Source organism: Mustela putorius, unplaced genomic scaffold (genome assembly GCF_011764305.1).
Source record: "Mustela putorius furo isolate JIRA1106 unplaced genomic scaffold, ASM1176430v1.1 tig00003875_pilon_pilon_pilon, whole genome shotgun sequence".
Classification (NCBI taxonomy): domain Eukaryota; kingdom Metazoa; phylum Chordata; class Mammalia; order Carnivora; family Mustelidae; genus Mustela; species Mustela putorius.
In genome coordinates this window covers 43,496-61,527 of record NW_025422026.1, presented here as the reverse complement: position 1 = coordinate 61,527, position 18,032 = coordinate 43,496, and the positions used below count along the sequence as shown (strand labels likewise).

The 18,032-nt window shown below is 36.5% G+C and overlaps 1 non-coding gene across 1 annotated transcript; it reads right to left on the bottom strand.

Moving 5' to 3' along the window:
* Positions 1-1,122: 1,122 nt before the first annotated feature.
* Positions 1,123-1,229, bottom strand: LOC123388139. Its single transcript, XR_006602698.1, has one exon. It is a non-coding gene; the product is annotated as a U6 spliceosomal RNA (small nuclear RNA).
* Between the last annotated feature and the right edge of the window lie 16,803 nt (positions 1,230-18,032).

Here is an 18,032-nt window from a genome sequence, read left to right as displayed (position 1 = left end):
ATCAAAACCAGAATGAGATACCAACTCACACCTTTCAGAATGGCTAAAATGAACAAGTCAGTCAATGACAGATGCTGGCGAGGATGTGGAGAAAGGGGAACCCTCCTACACTGTACATGGGAATGCAAGCTGGTGCAACCACTCCGGAAAACAGCGTGGAAGTTCCTCAAAACGCTGAAAATAGAACTACCCTATGACCCAGTGATCGTATTACTGGGTATATACCCTAAATATACAAACGTGGCATTCTGAAGGGGCACATAAACCCAAATGTTTATAGCAGCAATGTCCACAATAGTTAAACTATGAAAAGAATCTAAATGTCCTTCAACAGATGAATCAATAAATAAGATGTGGTATATATGTGCAATGGAATACTATGCAGCCATCAAAAGTAATGAAATCCTGCTATTTGTGATGACGTGGATGAATCTAGAGGGTATTATGCTTGGCGAAATAAATCAATCTGAGAAAGACAACTATCATATGATCTCCCTGATATGATGCAGTGGAGATGCAACATAGGCGGTTTGGGGGGTACGAAAAGAAAAATAAAAGAAGATGGGATTGAGAGGGACACAAACCATAAAACACTGAATCTCACAAAAGAGACTGAGGGTTGTTGGGGGGAGTTGTTTTGGGAGAGGAGGGTGGGCGTATGGATTGGGGAGGGTATGTGCTATGGTGAGTGCTGTGAAATGTGTAAACCTGGTGATTCACAGACCTGTACCCCTAGGGATAAAAACGCATTATATGTTTATAAAAAAATTTTAAAAATCCATAAAAAAAAAACACATATTGCAAGCCCAGAGCTAATCTCATATTCAATCAAAAAAGTTTGATAGTTTTCCCCTTAAAGATCAGAAACAAGACAAGTGTGTCCACTTTCACTACTCTCATTTGACATAGTACTGGATGTCCTAGCCAGAGAAGCAAGGAGCACAAAGAAATAAAAGACTCCAAAAAAAAGGAAGAGGGAAAATTTTTTTTTGGATAACATGAACTTACATGTAAAAAAATCCTAAAAACTTCACAAAAAAAATTTGAATAAACAAATTTAGTAAAGCTGCCAAATACAAGATCAATATATAAAAGACAAGAATTTTTTTGTTTTGTTTTGTTTTTAATATGGAATGCTTCCCAGTTTTTCATGTCATCCTTGTTCAGTGATCACGCTAATCTTCTCTGCATCATTCCAATTTTAGTATATGTGCGGACAAAGTAAGCACAAGACAGGAGCATTTTAACACTCTAATGATGAACTATCTGAAAAAAAAAAGAAAACAATCTAATTCACAATAGCATCAAAAATAATAAAATACTTAAGAAAAGATTTAACTAAGAAGATGAAAGATCTGTACCCCATAAACTATGACATTGATAAAGAAATTGAAGGAGATACAAATGGAAAGATAGCCCATATTTATGAACGGTAAGAATTAACATTTTTAAAATGTCCATACTACCGGAAACCATCTGTAAATTCAATTCCTATCAAAAATCCAAAGTTAGGGGCACCTGGGTGGCTCAGTGGGTTGAGCCGCTGCCTTCGGCTCAGGTCATGATCCCAGGGTCCTGGGATCGAGCCCTGCATCAGGCTCTCTGCTCAGCAGGGAGCCTGCTTCCTCTTCTCTCTCTGCCTGCCTCTCTGCCTGCTTGTCATCTCTCTCTGTCAAATAAATAAATAAATAATATTTTTAAAAAATCCAATATTATTTTTTTACAGTAGTAAGTAAAGAATCCTAAAATATATAAGAGACCATAAAAGACAACAAATAATCAAAGCAGTTCTGAGAAAGAATGAAGAAGAGAAATTACACTTCTTGATTTGAAATTATATTACAAAGCCCCCATGCTCAAAACAATAAAGTATACTGGCATAAAAACAGACCAATAAAGAAGCAGAACAGAATTGAGAGTCCAGAAATAAATCCTTTCATACAGTCACCTAATATTTGACAGGGGCCAACATATGTAATGGGTAAAGATAGTCTGTTCAATAAATGATATTTAAAACTGAAGTCACATAAAACAGTATGAAACTGGAGCCTTATATCACTCATAAATCTTAACTTGAAATAGATTAAAGACTTAAATGTGATGCATGAAACTAAATTTCCTAAAGGAAAACATAGGAAAAATTCTCCTTGACATTGGTCTTGCCAATAGTTTTTTGGATACCAGACCAAAAACACAAGCAAAAAAACCTAAAAAAAAATAAATGATATTACATCAAACTAAAGTTTCTGCATTGCCAAAAAAAAAAAAAAAAAGAGAGAGAGAGAGACACAGAGAATAAAAACACAATCCACAGAATGGAAGAAAATACTTACAAATCTTATATCTGAAAAGAGGTTAATAACCAACAGATACAAATAAAAAATATATATAATTTAAAAAATAGCAAAAGGATCTCAATAGACTTTTTTTCAAAAAAGTTATATAAATGACCAACAGGAGCATTAAAAAGTGCTCAACGTAAAAACTCAGGGCAAAGTCATTATGTTGTTGTTGTTTACCTCTGGAAAACACAGCAAGATATTACTATCTATTAGAATATATACTACCAAAAAATTAAAACTAACAAATTTTGGTAAATATTGGGGAAAATGGGGAAGTTATGCACTGTGATAGGGATATAAATTTTTATGGAAAACAGTATGGAGATGATTCATATTATTAAAAGTAAAATTACCATATGATTCAGTAATCCCACTTCTAGGTATATATCTAAAGGAAACGAAGTTACTACTCGAAAACATCTGCACTCTTTTTTTTTTTAAAGATTATATTTATTTATTTGACAGACAGAGATCACAAGTAGGCAGAGAGGCAGGCAGATAGAGAGGAGGAAGCAGGCTCCCTGCTGAGCAGAGAGCCCGATGTGGGACTCGATCCCAGGACCCTGGGATCATGACCTGAGCCGAAGGAAGCGGCTTAACCCACTGAGCCACCAAGGCGCCCCCATATCTGCACTCGTATGTTCATTATAAAATTATTAACTCTAAGAAAGAGATGGAAATAACTTCAGTATCCATTAATGGATGAATGAATAAAATAAGAATGGTAAATATATACTATGGAATACTACTTAACCATGAAAAATTAAGAAATACTGCCATTTACAACAGCATGGATGGATCTTGAAGGTATTATACTAAGTGGAATATTTCAAAGATTATATATATATATATATTTAATTTATGTATTATGATATCCCTTACATACAGAATCTGAAGAAAAGGCAAACTAATGGAAACATAGAGTTAAGTTGACAAGGGGTGAACCTGGGGTGGAGTAAGGTTGTCAAAGTGTACAAACTTGCAACTATAATATGAAAAAGTTCTGGGAATCTAATGTACAACATGATGATCATAGATAATAATATATACATACTTTTTTATTGTGCTTCCCTTTATTAAACTTTGTATATATCACATTCTTACAAGTTGAAAGTTTATAGCAATCTTGTATAAAATAGGTCTGCTGCCACCATTTTTCTAACAACATTTGTTCATTTTGTGTCTCTCTGTCACATGTTGGTAATTCTTGCAATATTTCAAGTTTTTTCATTATTATTGTATTTGTTATGGTGATCTGTGATCAGTAATTATGACCCACTAAAAACTCAGAACTAGTTTACTTAAGGTATATACATTGTTTTTCTTTAAAGACATAATGCTTTTGAACAGTACAGTATAGTGTTTATTTTTTATACGCACTGGGAAACCAAAAAAAAATAATAATTTGACTTAGTTTATTGAGATAATCGATTTATTGAGGTGCTCTGGAACAAAACCCACAAGACCTCTGAAGTTTATCTCTACTGTACTATATACATAAAAGTTGCTAAGAGAGTAGATCTTAAAATTCCTTACTATACATGCATAAAAACAGTGGCAACTATATGAGATAGTAGATGTATTAACATTTTTATGTAGATTATATTGCAATACAGATGTATACCAATTTATCAAATTGTACAAAATTTACACAATGTTAAGTTTGCAATGTTATAAGAAATCATTTCTTAAATTTACAAATTATAATATGTCGATTATTTTTCAATAAAGCTGGAAAAAACTTTTTGTAGAATTAATCTATTTTTCAAAAAAGGAAGTAAGGAAGTAGAAACTGCAACTAACTCTGAAATAATAGAATATAAAATCCATTTTATACACTGTGACAAAAAGTATTACTTAGTTTACAATGAAGGAATACTTATGAAGCATGAAGGATGGTCTATAAATAAGGCTGAAAGAGCTCATTCTTAAGGTTTAAATTTAAAATCTTCTTTTGAAATACTAAACTGACCACCCAGTTTTCCAAACATAAATGTCTTAACTGCATGAATTTATTTCATACAACTCTATAATCTAGTTTCATAAGAAAGCAGCATGCAAATTTTGAATAAGACAGACTTGCTTAAGTTTCTTTACGTTCAACAGTAAAGGATACTTCCCTAAAAATAAATAGAAGAAAAATCAGCATATTTATCATGATAATTATTATTCATAATGAGATTCATATTGAATTAGGGAATATATATCCTCGGGGGGGTAAAGTAAAATGAAATTTATTTTGGTAAATGTGTCTATGAATAGTCAATACAATGCCTCAATATAAATGAATATTATCATTTTGAACAATTTAATTACTATTATTAGAATTATTATAAGTATAAAAATAGCTATCATTTTAGCATGGAATATGAGACTCTCATGCTCCATGCTTCATTACAGCCACACAACAACTCTGCATAATAAGTATTATTATCACCATCTCATGGGTGAAAAAACTGAGGCTAACACATTTAGATAACTGGTTTGTGATTACATGGCTAGTAAAGATGCATCACACTAATTTAGGCTTTATGATTTCAGAATTGTACTCTTTCCACTGCACATTCTATTACTCTGTAAATACTTGGCTTGTTTTCATTTAGTTCTTCAATTTTATTCGTGTGGTGATGGCTTAAAGCTTCATTTAAAGGAAGCTTAAAAAATTCATTTAACCAAAAGCTCCCAAGAATTAAAAATGTCATGGATCTAATGTAGACATGGATATCATTAGTTAATGGCTAACTATATATTTTCCACTCTAGTGAGATAACAGAGTATTTTTCTAAGTTTTAGTCTCTGAGTGTTAAAAAAAGGACTTTGTTAAAATAGAAATATTTAGACAAAGGTGATCAAAAGTCTAGATCAGGTCACCTTAAGAGAAATATTAGGAAACTGAGGAAAACCAATGGAGATTTGAACACTGAGCTATAATATAATGAATGGTTTAAAGTATTTAGTAGAGTATAGAAAAGCCCTTTAAAGCCTGGTCTTAGCCTAGCATTGCAGCTTCTGGAATATCTATCTATCATCTATCTAACTCTCTATCTAACTAGATATAAACTGGAAAACTTTTTTAACTTAAAGATTTTGAGAAATAGAACATAATCGGCACCATATAAGATCTCTTTATGACAACAACCTAGCTCCTACTCCCAGTTTGTTAATATTCTCTTATTTAATGTAACATTGTGCAAAGACACCACTACTGATCTGCCGTTATGAATGAAATAACTATAATCATCTGTTTGCATATCCTGGTGAAAATATTCATTTAGTTCCATGTTGTATTTCTAGGAATGGACCAATTTTTTTTTATTTTTATTGTTAAGTTTTCTAAATATTGTCCAACTTACCTCAAATGTTTTTATTATGGGCACTGTCATTCTTTCACATTCTTGCAAGACATTTTTACTGTTGCCCAATATGGTAAGTGTGTAATAGTATGCCATTCTAGGTTTTAATTTAATTTTAATTTAATTTAATTTAATTCCAGATTCATAATAAAGAAAAGCAGTTTTTATATATGAGCAGCCATTTGGATTACCCTTTCTGTAAAGTACATGCTCAAATCTTTTGATATCTTAACATAGTGTCATACTGACTTCTTTAATAGTAGATTTTCTGAATGAACTTTTAGCTGTGTAGGTCTTCTCTATTTTATTTTGAACTTGTTTTCATTTCAAAATCTTTATATTTATTTTCATAATCTGCTTTTATTTTGCTTTGTCTAGTATCTATATATTTATATATTTATTTATTTATTAGCCAGCAAGAGAGAACAAGCGAGAGAGAGCGCAGGGACGGATAGAAAAAGAAGAGAAAAGAATCTTAAGCAGGCTCCAGGCTCAGCACAGAGCCCAACTCTGGGCTCTATTTCACAACCCTGACATCATGACCTGAGCCAAAATGAAAGAAATAAAATAAAATTAAGGTGTTAAAAAAAAAGGAAAAAGAATTGGAGGTTTAATTAAGCGAACCACCCAGGCACCCCTGTGGTATCTTAAATTAGCTGTCATATCTTTAAAGTTCTAGAGTATCCATTTGGTTCATTTATAAAATCTTTCTCAATATCATTTTTAGTTTCAGTTTTTTGTTCAATTTGCTTCCCCTCTCATTTCTTTGAGCAGAGTAATCAAGCCATTTTACAATCTTTATTGATCATTTTAATATCATACTTAATCCCATTTTGTCTATCAAATCTTGTTAATGGTTTTTCTTTGCGTGCTTTGTTACATTTTACTATGTTCAAGACATTATATTTGAAACTCTTATTGAGTAGGGATAATTAAGAGCTATAATAATGGTATGGTCCTCCTTGGCAGGATTTTCTCTTATATCTGAGACTCTACAAGACAATCATACTCCAAATTCAGTGACTGACTTTCTCAGTTTACACAGAAGGCAAGGTAGGCTCTAGTCTTATTTCTGCTTCTCCTTGTGCTTTGGGGATCTCAACTTAAATTTGGGTTGTACCAAAGTCCTCAAACTTGATTGCTGCTGGATTTTGAATTTTGTTTCTCTAGTATCAAGAGTCTATTAAAAACACAGCTCAGTGTGTTTTAGCAGTTTCAAATGCTCTCATAGCTAAAATGGCTTCAGGGCATATATCTCCAGGCTCTCATTGTATTTCGTATTTTGGCCCAGTAATCCCTCAATTATTTTTATAATCATTCTGATATTTTTAACTTTAAAAGCTATTTTGTCTGGATTTTTAGTTGTCTTAAGTAGGAGTTTTTAGATCACCATTACTAGAAGCAATAACAAATATACATGAAAATATCTGCAGTAGTTTATCACATCTTTATGGCTTCGAACTTCCATAAGCTGAGGCATCCTTCTCTAATCACTTAGGCAAACTCCAATTTTCCCTTTAAAACAACACAAGAATTGCTTCATTTAAGAACATGTTCAGGGATGACTCTTCCCCACTGTTCTTACCAACATTCCCACACACTCTTTGCTACCCACACCTTCTTTATGATCTTTCATTAGGTATATCAGCGTCCCCAGGATTTTGCTCTAGTGTATTTTTGTCCTTTAGAGCTTTAATTAAACATTAATTCCATAGAAAGTCTGTCCCTTTTCTTTCAAACCTGGGTTAGTTATTTCTTCTCATCCTTTGTCAGAAGTTACTTTATTAGAGAAACTTACAGCTGTATTGTGACTTTGGAGCCTTTACAGTTTTTTGACTGGAAAAATCACCCACCCCTGAGATATTTATGCAGCTTCATAGCTGATATTATTCTGAAATCTGTTCAAAACAGATTTTTAAGGAAGTTCTTTTCGGACCCTCAGTTAAAAAACCTCTTCTCAATCACTGCTCTTTTTAAAATGTGCTTATTTAGTTCAAATATGCATCACTATTTTTTTTTTAGACTTTAATTTTTTATTTTTTATAAACATATATTTTTATCCCCAGGGGTACAGGTCTGTGAATCACCAGGTTTACACACTTCACAGCACTCACCAAATCACATACCCTCCCCAATGTCCATAATCCCCACCCCCTTCTCCCAAACCCCCTCCCCCCCCGGCACCCTCAGTTTTTTTTTGTGAGATTAAGAGTCACTTATGGTTTGTCTCCCTCCCAATCCCATCTTGTTTCATTTATTCTTCTTCTACCCACTTAAGCCTCCATGTTGTATCACCACTTCCTCATATCAGGGAGATCATATGATAGTTGTCTTTCTCCGCTTGACTTATTTCGCTAAGCATGATACGCTCTAGTTCCATCCATGTTGTCGCAAATGGCAAGATTTCATTTCTTTTGATGGCTGCATAGTATTCCATTGTGTATATATACCACATCTTTTTGATCCATTCATCTGTTGATGGACATCTAGGTTCTTTCCATAGTTTGGCTATTGTGGACATTGCTGCTATAAACATTCAGGTGCATGTGCCCCTTTGGATCACTACATTTGTATCTTTAGGGTAAATACCCAATAGTGCAATTGCTGGGTCATAGGGCAGTTCTATTTTCAACATTTTGAGGAACCTCCATGCTGTTTTCCAGAGTGGCTGCACCAGCTTGCATTCCCACCAACAGTGTAGGAGGGTTCCCCTTTCTCCGCATCCTCGCCAGCATCTGTCATTTCCTGACTTGTTGATTTTAGCCATTCTGACTGGTGTGAGGGTGATATCTCATTGTGGTTTTGATTTGTATTTCCCTGATGCCGAGTGATATGGAGCACTTTTTCAATTGTCTGTTCGCCATCTGGATGTCTTCTTTGCAGAAATGTCTGTTCATGTCCTCTGCCCATTTCTTGATTGGATTCTTTGTTCTTTGGGTGTTGAGTTTGCTAAGTTCTTTATAGATTCTGGACACTAGTCCTTTATCTGATATGTCGTTTGCAAATATCTTCTCCCATTCTGTCAGTTGTCTTTTGATTTTGTTAACTGTTTCCTTTGCTGTGCAAAAGCTTTTGATCTTGATGAAATCCCAGTAGTTCATTTTTTCCCTTGCTTCCCTTGCCTTTTGCGTTGTTCCTAGGAAGATGTTGCTGCGGCAGAGGTCGAAGAGGTTGCTGCCCGTGTTCTCCTCAAGGATTTTGATGGATTCCTTTCGTACATTGAGGTCCTTCATCCATTTTGAGTCTATTTTTGTGTGTGGTGTAAGGGAATGGTCCAATTTCATTTTTCTGCATGTGGCTGTCCAATTTTCCCAGAACCATTTATTGAAAAGGCTGTCTTTTTTCCATTGGACATTCTTTCCTGCTTTGTCGAAGATGAGTTGACCATAGAGTTGAGGGTCTATTTCTGGGCTTTCTATTCTGTTCCATTGATCTATGTGTCTGTTTTTGTGCCAGTACCATGCTGTCTTGATGATGACAGCTTTGTAATAGAGCCTGAAGTCCGGAATTGTGATGCCACCAACGTTGGCTTTCTTTTTAAATATCCCTTTGGCTATTCGAGGTCTTTTCTGGTTCCATATAAATTTTAGCATTATTTGTTCCATTTCTTTGAAAAAGATGGATGGTACTTTGATAGGAATTGCATTAAATGTGTAGATTGCTTTAGGTAGCATAGACATTTTCACAATATTTATTCTTCCAATCCAGGAGCGTGGAACATTTTTCCATTTCTTTGTGTCTTCCTCAATTTCTTTCATGAGTACTTTATAGTTTTCTGAGTATAGATTCTGTGTCTCTTTGGTTAGGTTTATTCCTAGGTATCTTATGGTTTTGGATGCAATTGTAAATTGGATTGACTCCTTAATATCTCTTTCTTCTGTCTTGCTGTTGGTGTAGAGAAATGCAACTGATTTCTGTGCATTGATTTTATATCCTGACACTTTACTGAATTCCTGTATAAGTTCTAGCAGTTTTGGAGTGGAGTCTTTTGGGTTTTCCACATATAGTATCATATCATCTGCGAAGAGTGATAATTTGACTTCTTCTTTGCCGATTTGGATGCCTTTAATTTCCTTTTGTTGTCTGATTGCTGAGGCTAGGACCTCTGGTACGATGTTGAATAGCAGTGGTGATAATGGACATCCCTGCCGTGTTCCTGACCTTAGCAGAAAAGCTTTCAGTTTTTCTCCATTGAGAATGATATTTGCGGTGGGTTTTTCATAGATGGCTTTGATGATATTGAGGTATGTGCCCTCTATCCCTACACTTTGAAGAGTTTTGATCAGGAAGGGATGTTGTACTTTGTCAAATGCTTTTTCAGCATCTATTGAGAGTATCATATGGTTCTGGTTCTTTCTTTTATTGATGTGTTGTATCACATTGACTGATTTGCGGATGTTGAACCAACCTTGCAGCCCTGGAATAAGTCCCACTTGGTCGTGGTGAATAATCGTTTTAATGTACTGTTGAATCCTATTGGCTAGTATTTTGTTGAGTATTTTCGCATCTGTGTTCATCAAGGATATCGGTCTATAGCTCTCTTTTTTGGTGGGATCCTTGTCTGGTTTTGGGATCAAGGTGATGCTGGCCTCATAAAATGAGTTTGGAAGTTTTCCTTCCATTTCTATTTTTTGGAACAGTTTCAGGAGAATAGGAATTAGTTCTTCTTTAAATGTTTGGTAGAATTCCCCCGGGAAGCCGTATGGCCCTGGGCTTTTGTTTGTTTGGAGATTTTTAATGACTGTTTCAATCTCCTTACTGGTTATGGGTCTGTTCAGGCTTTCTATTTCTTCCTGGTTCAGTTGTGGTAGTTTATATGTTTCTAGGAATGCATCCATTTCTTCCAGATTGTCAAATTTATTGCCGTAGTGTTGCTCATAGTATGTTCTTATAATAGTTTGTATTTCTTTGGTGTTAGTTGTGATCTCTCCTCTTTCATTCATGATTTTATTTATTTGGGTCCTTTCTCTTTTCTTTTTGATAAGTCTGGCCAGGGGTTTATCAATTTTATTAATTCTTTCAAAGAACCAGCTCCTACTTTTGTTGATTTGTTCTATTGTTTTTTTGGTTTCTATTTCATTGATTTCTGCTCTGATCTTTATGATTTCTCTTCTCCTGCTGGGCTTAGGGTTTCTTTCTTGTTCTTTCTCCAGCTCCTTTAGGTGTAGGGTTAGGTTGTGTGCCTGAGACCTTTCTTGTTTCTTGAGAAAGGCTTGTACCGCTATATATTTTCCTCTCACGACTGCCTTTGTTGTGTCCCACAGATTTTGAACTGTTGTATTTTCATTATCATTTGTTTCCATGATTTTTTTCAATTCTTCTTTAATTTCCCGGTTGACCCATTCATTCTTTAGAAGGATACTGTTTAGTCTCCATGTATTTGGGTTCTTTCCAAACTTCCTTTTGTGGTTGAGTTCTAGCTTTAGAGCATTGTGGTCTGAAAATATGCAGGGAATGATCCCAATCTTTTGATACCGGTTGAGTCCTGATTTAGGAACGAGGATGTGATCTATTCTGGAGAATGTTCCATGTGCACTAGAGAAGAATGTGTATTCTGTTGCTTTGGGATGAAATATTCTGAATATATCTGTGATGTCCATCTGGTCCAGTGTGTCGTTTAAGGCCTTTATTTCCTTGCTGATCTTTTGCTTGGATGACCTGTCCATTTCAGTGAGGGGAGTGTTAAAGTCCCCTACTATTATTGTATTATTGTTGATGTGTTTCTTTGATTTTGTTATTAATTGGTTTATATAGTTGGCTGCTCCCACATTGGGGGCATAGATATTTAAAATTGTTAAATCTTCTTGTTGGACAGACCCTTTGAGTATGATACAGTGTCCTTCCTCATCTCTTATTATAGTCTTTGGCTTAAAATCTAATTGATCTGATATAAGGATTGCCACTCCTGCTTTCTTCTGATGTCCATTAGCATGGTAAATTCTTTTCCACCCCCTCACTTTAAATTTGGAGGTGTCTTCGGGCTTAAAATGTGTTTCTTGGAGGCAACATATAGATGGGTTTTGTTTTTTTATCCATTCTGATACCCTGTGTCTTTTGACAGGGGCATTTAGCCCATTAACATTCAGGGTAACTATTGAGAGATATGAATTTAGTGCCATTGTATTGCCTGTAAGGTGACTGTTACTGTATATGGTCTCTGTTCCTTTCTGATCTACCAGCTGTAGGCTCTCTCTTTGCTTAGAGGACCCCTTTCAAGATTTCCTGTAGAGCTGGTTTGGTATTTGCAAATTCTTTCAGTTGTTGTTTGTCCTGGAAGCTTTTAATCTCTCCTTCTATTTTCAATGATAGCCTAGCTGGATATAGTATTCTTGGCTGCATGTTTTTCTCGTTTAGTGCTCTGAAAATATCATGCCAGCTCTTTCTGGCCTGCCAGGTCTCTGTGGATAAGTCAGCTGCCAATCTAATATTTTTACCATTGTATGTTACAGACTTCTTTTCCCGGGCTGCTTTCAGGATTTTCTCTTTGTCACTGAGACTTGTAAATTTTTACTATTAGGTGATGGGGTGTGGGCCTATTCTTATTGATTTTGAGGGGGCGTTCTCTGAACCTCCTGAATTTTGATGCTCGTTCCCTTGCCATATTGGGGAAATTCTCCCCAATAATTCTCTCCAGTATACCTTCTGCTCCCCTCTCACTTTCTTCTTCTTCTGGAATCCCAATTATTCTAATGTTGTTTCGTCTTATGGTGTCACTTATCTCTCGAATTCTCCCCTCGTGGTCCAGTAGCTGTTTGTCCCTCTTTTGCTCAGCTTCTTTATTCTCTGTCATTTGGTCTTCTATATCACTAATTCTTTCTTCTGCCTCATTTATCCTAGCAGTTAGAGCCTCCATTTTTGATTGCACCTCATTAATAGCTTTTTTGATTTCACCTTGGTTAGATTTTAGTTCTTTTATTTCTCCAGAAAGGGCTTTTATATCTCTCGAGAGGGTTTCTCTAATATCTTCCATGCCTTTTTCGAGCCCAGCTAGAACCTTGAGAATTGTCATTCTGAACTCTAGATCTGACATATTACGGATGTTTGTATTGATTAGGTCCCTAGCCTTCGGTACTGCCTCTTGTTCTTTTTTTTGTGTTGAATTTTTACGTCTTGTCATTTTGTCCAGATAAAAGTAAATGAAGGGGTAAGTAAAATACTAAAAGGGTGGCAACAACCCCAGGAAAATATGCTTTAACCAAATTAGAAGAGATCCAAAATCGTGAGTGGGGAGAAAGGGGATAAAAAGAGGTTCAAAAAGGAAGAGAGAAAAAAAAAAAACAAAAAGAAAAGAAAAAAAAAGAAAAGAAAAGAAAAGAATTTTTTAAAAAAGAAAATACCTAAGAAAAATGTAAAAAAGAAAAAATATATATATTAGATAAACTAGTAAAAAATCGTTAAAAAAGAAAAAGGTAACAGTTAAAAAAAAATTTTACCCGAAGGCGAGAAAAAAAAAATGAAAAAGAAAAAATTAAATTAACTGCAAGACTAAAAAAAATCACAGGAAAAAAGCCATGAGTTCCGTGCTTGGCTTTCTACTCCTCTGGAATTCTGCTGCTCTCCTTGGTATTGAAACCGCACTCCTTGGTAGGTGAAATTGCTCTCGGCTGGATTTCTTGTTGATCTTCTGGGGGAGGGGCCTGTTGTAGTGATTCTCAAGTGTCTTTGCCCCAGGCGGAATTACACCGCCCTTACCCGGGGCCGGGGTGAGTAATCCGCTCGGGTTTGCTTTCAGGAGCTTTTGTTCCCTGAGCGCTTTCTGTAGAGTTCCGGAGGACGGGAATACAAATGGCGGCCTCCTGGTCTCCGGCCTGGAGGAGCCGAGAGCCCAGGGCCGCACTCCTCAGTGCGCGCTCAGAGAACCGCGCCCAGTTACTCCCGTCTGCCTGACCTCCGGCCGCGCTCCGAGCTCACCGAGCCTGCGACCGGTTCAAGGTAACACGGAGCTGTGAGCTTACTGTCGGCTCTGTCTCTGTAGCCGGCTTTCCCGTTCCAATACCCGCAAGCTCTGCGACACTCAGACACCCCCGCTCCTTCTGTGACCCTGCGGGACCTGAGGCCACGCTGACCCCGCGTGGGCTTCGCCCCGGTTTAGCCTCTGGAGCGATGTCCCTCAGCGGAACAGACTTTTAAAAGTCCTGATTTTGTGCACGGTTGCTCCGCCGCTTGCCGGGAGCCGGCCCCTCCCCCCGGGTCTATCTTCCCGTCGCTTTGGATTCACTTCTCCGCTGGTCCTACCTTTCAGAAAGTGGTTGTTTTTCTGTTTCCAGAATTGCTGTTCTTCTTCTCTTCGATCTGCCGATGGATTTTCAGGTGTTTGCAATCTTTAGATAAGCTATCTAGCTGATCTCCGGCTAGCTGAAGCAGTCTCAGCTTGCTACTTCTCCGCCATCTTGGCTCCTCTCTCCTATGCATCACTATTAAAGAAAAAACCAGTACAATTTTTTTTTTAATTTGGCTTACCTATTATCTATCTCTCCCATTAAAATGATTCCTCTGTTGATGGACATCTAGGTTCTTTCCATAGTTTGGCTATTGTGGATATTGCTGCTATAAACATTCGGGTGCACGTGCCCCTTTGGATCACTACGTCTGTATCTTTAGGGTAAATACCCAGTAGTGCTATTGCTGGGTCATAGGGCAGTTTATTTTCAACATTTTGAGGAACCTCCATGCTGTTTTCCAGAGTGGCTGCACCAGCTTGCATTCCCACCAACAGTTTAGGAGGGTTCCCCTTTCTCCGCATCCTCGCCAGCATCTGTTATTTCCTGACTTGTTGATTTTAGCCATTCTGACTGGTGTGAGGTGATACCTCATTGTGGTTTTGATCTGTATTTCCCTGATGCCCAGTGATATGGAGCACTTTTTCATGTGTCTGTGGGCCATCTGGATGTCTTCTTTGCAGAAATGTCTCTTCATGTCCTCTGCCCATTTCTTGATTGGATTATTTGTTCTTTGGGTGTTGAGTTTGCTAAGTTCTTTATAGATTTTGGACACTAGTCCTTTATCTGATATGTCATTTGTAAATATCTTCTCCCATTCTGTCAGTTGTCTTTTGATTTTGTTAACAGTTTCCTTTGCTGTGCAAAAGCTTTTGATCTTGATGAAATCCCAAGAGTTCATTTTTGCCCTTGCTTCCCTTGCCTTTGGCATTGTTCCTAGGAAGATGTTGCTGCGGCAGAGGTCGAAGAGGTTGCTGCCTGTGTTCTCCTCAAGGATTTTGATGGATTCCTTTGGCACATTGAGGTCCTTCATCCATTTTGAGTCTATTTTCGTGTGTGGTGTAAAGAAATGGTCCAATTTCATTTTTCTGCATGTGGCTGTCCAATTTTCCCAGCACCATTTATTGAAGAGGCTGTCTTTTTCCATTGGACATTCTTTCCTGCTTTGTCGAAGATGAGTTGACCATAGAGGTGAGGGTCTATTTCTGGGCTCTCTATTCTGTTCCATTGATCTATGTGTCTGTTTTTGTGCCAGTGCCATGCTGTCTTGATGATGACAGCTGTGTAATAGAGCTTGAAGTCCGGAATTGTGATGCCACCAACTTTGGCTTTCTTTTTCAATATCCCTTTGGCTATTCGAGGTCTTTTCTGGTTCCATATAAATTTTAGAATTATTTGCTCCATTTCTTTGAAAAAGATGGATGGTACTTTGATAGGAATTGCATTGTGCAGATTGCTTTAGGTAGCATAGACATTGATCAAGATGTGGTATATATACACAATGTAATACTATGAAGCCATCAAAAGAAATGAAATCTTGTCTTTTGTTACAACATGGATGGAACTAGAGCATATCATGCTTAGCGAAATAAGTCAAGCAGAGAAAGACAACTATCATATGATCTCCCTGATATGAGGAAGTGGTGATGCAACATGGGGGCTTAAGTGGGTAGAAGAAGAATCAATGAAACAAGATGGAATTGGGAGGGAGACAAACCATAAGTGACTCTTAATCTCACAAAACAAACTGAGGGTTGCTGGGGGGAGGGAGGTTGGGAGAAGGGGGTGGAATTATGGACATTGGGGAGGGTATGTGCTTTGGTGAGTGCTGTGAAGTGTGTAAACCTGGTGATTCACAGACCTGTACCCCTGAAGATAAAAATATATGTTTATAAAAAAATAAAAAATTAAAATGATTCCTCTGGGCTGGGGTTTTGTTGTGCTCATCTTAGGCCAGGCATTCAATAAATTTTCTATGAAGGATTGAATTGTTTGACTCCCTTGCTAGATTCTCAACTTCATGAGGCCAAGGATTGTTCTATTCAGTCCTTCTTTATCCTCAATGTCTGTTATATTGCAGTAAAGTACGTGACTAATGGGAAAAATCACAGAAAGAAAGAGTTAAAACTACAGAAAAACCCTGTAGGTTCAATAACACAAAGCTTTCTAAAATTATTTAGCCCAGGAATTGAATACTGACTGCACTTTTGATTATTTTTTAAATGATATTGAATTTAATTTAAATGGAAATACTTGAATGGTAGAATAATAAAAAAATTATAAAAGCAACTTGTTCCTTAAAGTAAGAATTATATAGGATTTGCTTTCAGTAACATAGACATTTTCACAATATTTATTCTTCCAATCCAGGAGCATGGAACATTTTTCCATTTCTTTGTGTCTTCCTCGATTTCTTTCATGAGTACGTTATAGTTTTCTGAGTATAGATTCTTAGCCTCTTTGGTTAGGTTTATTCCTAGGTATCTTATGGTTTTGGGTGCAATTGTAAATGGAATGGACTCCTTAATTTCTCTTTCTTCTGTCTTGTTGTTGGTGTAGAGAAATGCAATTGATTTCTGTGCATTGACTTTATATCCTGACACTTTACTGAATTCCTGTACAAGTTCTAGCAGTTTTGGAGTGGAGTCTTTTGGGTTTTCCACATATAGTATCATATCATCTGCGAAGAGTGATAGTTTGACTTCTTCTTTGCTGATTTGGATGCCTTTAATTTCCTTTTGTCTGATTGCTGAGGCTAGGTCTTCTAGTACTATGTTGAATAGCAGTGGTGATAATGGGCATTCCTGCCGTGTTCCTGACCTTAACGGAAAAGCTTTCAGTTTTTCTCCACATTGAGAATGATATTTGCGGTGTGTTTTTCTTAGATGGCTTTGATGATATTGAGTTATGTGCCCTCTATCCCTACACTCTGAAGTGTTTTGATCAGGAAGGGGTGCTGTACTTTGTCAAATGCTTTTTCAGCATCTATTGAGAGTATCATATGGTTCTGGTTCTTTCTTTTATTGATGTGTTTTATCACATTGACTGATTTGCGGATGTTGAACCAACCTTGCAGCCCTGGAATAAATCCCACTTGGTCGTGGTGAAGAATCCTTTAAATGTACTGTTGAATCCGATTGGCTAGAATTTTGGTGAGAATTTTCGCATCTGTGTTAATCAAGGATATTGGTCTATAGCTCTCTTTTTTGATGGGATCCTTGTCTGGTTTTGGGATCAAGGTGATGCTGGCCTTATAAAATGAGTTTGGAAGTTTTCCTTCCATTTCTATTTTTTGGGAACCGTTTCAGGAGAATAGGAATTAGTTCTTCTTTAAATGTTTGGTAGGATTCCCTGGGAAGCCGTCTGGCCCTGGGCTTTGGTTTGTTTGCAGATTTTTAACGACTGTTTCAATCTCCTTACTGGTTATGGGTCAGTTCAGGATTTCTATTTATTCCTGGTTCAGTTGTGGTAGTTTATATGTTTCTAGGAATGCATCCATTTCTTCCAGATTGTCAAATTTGTTGGCGTACAGTTGCTCATAGTATGTTCTTATAATAGTTTGTATTTCTTTGGTGTTAGTTGTGATCTCTCCTCTTTAATTCATGATTTTATTTATTTGAGTCCTTTCTCTTTTGTTTTTGATAAGTCTGGCCAGGGGCTTATTATTTTATTAATTGTTTCAAAGAACCAGCTCCTAGTTTCGTTGATTGCTCTATTGTTTTTTTTGGTTTCTATTTCATTGATTTCGGCTCTGATCTTTATGATTTCTCTTCTCCTGCTGGGCTTAGGGTTTCTTTGAAGTGTGTAATCCTGGAGATTCACAGACCTGTACCCCTGGGGATAAAAAAATATGTTTATAAAAAAATTTTTAAAAAAGAATTATATAGGGCATCTCTTCTAGAAGCAAAATTTTCAAATGTCAAGAAGGAGAAGTAAGAGTGTGAATTGTACTTCAATGCTCTTTTCTTTATATTCAGCAAACAGTTACATTCACACCTTTCCAATTTTTTCAACTCTTTTGACAAAGCCTTCAGAGGGGTTATTGCTGATGACAACCATCACAGCCTAACAGGAGAAATTTTATAAAGAAAAATAATAGCATGTTTTTCCCAAATTGT